This window comes from Galeopterus variegatus, unplaced genomic scaffold, assembly GCF_000696425.1.
Source record: "Galeopterus variegatus unplaced genomic scaffold, G_variegatus-3.0.2 Scaffold2548, whole genome shotgun sequence".
NCBI classification, from domain to species: domain Eukaryota; kingdom Metazoa; phylum Chordata; class Mammalia; order Dermoptera; family Cynocephalidae; genus Galeopterus; species Galeopterus variegatus.
Genome location: NW_007728659.1, coordinates 14,163 through 15,968, shown reverse-complemented (window position 1 = coordinate 15,968; position 1,806 = coordinate 14,163).

Sequence of the window (1,806 nt, the reverse complement as noted above, 5' to 3'; positions counted from 1 at the left end):
TTCCAAAATCATGAGTAGATTTCTGTTCATTATAAATTATCCAGTCCTAGGCATTGTTATAGCAGCACAAACAGACCAAGACAGAGGGACAGTTTTATTATTAGACCATTAATTCATAACTTGAAACAGCACACACGCTTTGGCAACGGACCACTAAAAACCTAGCTTTGACATTAGTAAGATACTTGTAACCGTTGTTGCTGGATGACTTTAGAAGGTGCATATAATATCACCTGAGAAGTAGAACTGACAAAACAATCTAGGGATGTTTGATTCTACATAAAGTCTACAGTAGGTCTAATCACTGGCAAGCGTGTAAAATTAATCTAAACTTTCCGTCATTCGGTTTCAGGATGTCTCTTAAATCAATCTATTTTGGATACATTAGAAGACAATTTACTGATAAGGTATCATATTAGAAAATTTAGTGTCTTCCTGGCTGTAGAATATAATTTAATCTTTCTCTCCAGATTCACACTTTCGATGAATATTAAAACAGTGGGATAAAAATAGCTATAATTTGGAGCATTGTGAATTATAATATAAAAACCTACTTAATATATTTTATTATTTTACAAATATTTGTTGGCTGTGCTTGGTTTGAACTGGTTCAATTTCTATTTTGCTTATAGCTAGAATGCTAATTTTTATTTTTACTTCCTATTTATTTTCTTAGTTAAGGTCAATATTGTGTCTGTAAAAGTAAAATTAGTTTATTTAACTAGTGAATGATTTATTTTTTCTCATTTTGCCACTGACAACGTCTCTGTTCATCATTTACTACTGATTCATGTCTATTACCTATAATGATTTCTATTCTAACATTGTGAGTCTTTATCCTTTTCTTTTTTGACTGTTAAGGGGATCGCAACCCTCTGCACAGTGTCGTCTGCACCACGCTCAGCCAGTGAGCGCACCAACCATCCCCATACAGGATCCGAACCTGGGGCCTTGGTGCTCCCAGCGCCACACTCTCCCGAGTGAGCCTCGGGGCCGGCCCTATATCTTTATCCTTTCTTACAGTAACACAATTTGAAAATCAACTATTGGACCTAAAATTATGTAAGAAAAAGTGAAAATATACACATAGAGGGAAAATGTGAAAATACAAAAGATACTGCCATACAGAGAAGATATAAATGTGCCTATAATGACGCACGTAGTCAGGTTATCTCAGCTCGTTTCTGCAGTTCTTCCTCACTTCTGGATTCCCCTCTTCACCATCTTACCCAGGCTCTTATTTTTAGTTCCGACTCTCTCTTTTTCCTTATTTTTTCTTTCTGTCATCCTGTATTTCCTTGGAGACAATCTAGCTCCTGAAACGTTTGGAGGTGACTAATGGTAAGATGGCATTAGAGAAGAGAACAGATATGTTACTGATGGGGGTGGGAAAGGGGGACGGGGGAAAGGGAGGAATGGGTAAAGGGTCACGAAAGTCAATGACATTGTATAATGATAAATCAAAAATAAAATTTTAAAAATAAGATTAAAAAGCTCTCTTTTAAAAACATACATTAAGTAATTTTTTAAAAAATATGGTGGATAGAAGTCTATTTGGGGGATTGAGTATGAGAGCAAATCTATGGACCACCTTGAAGAATTTTTTTTAATGCTTATCCAATATAACAGCTAATTTTCATACTAAGTAAAGGGGTAATTTCTAGAGTTTTATGGCTCCTGATTTATATTTTTAATGATTTTTTGTATCAAAGCATAATTGATTGTACCTATTTGTGAGGTACAGAATGAATATTAATATCTGTGTACAACATGTGACAAACAAATCAGGATAATTAGTACATTCAT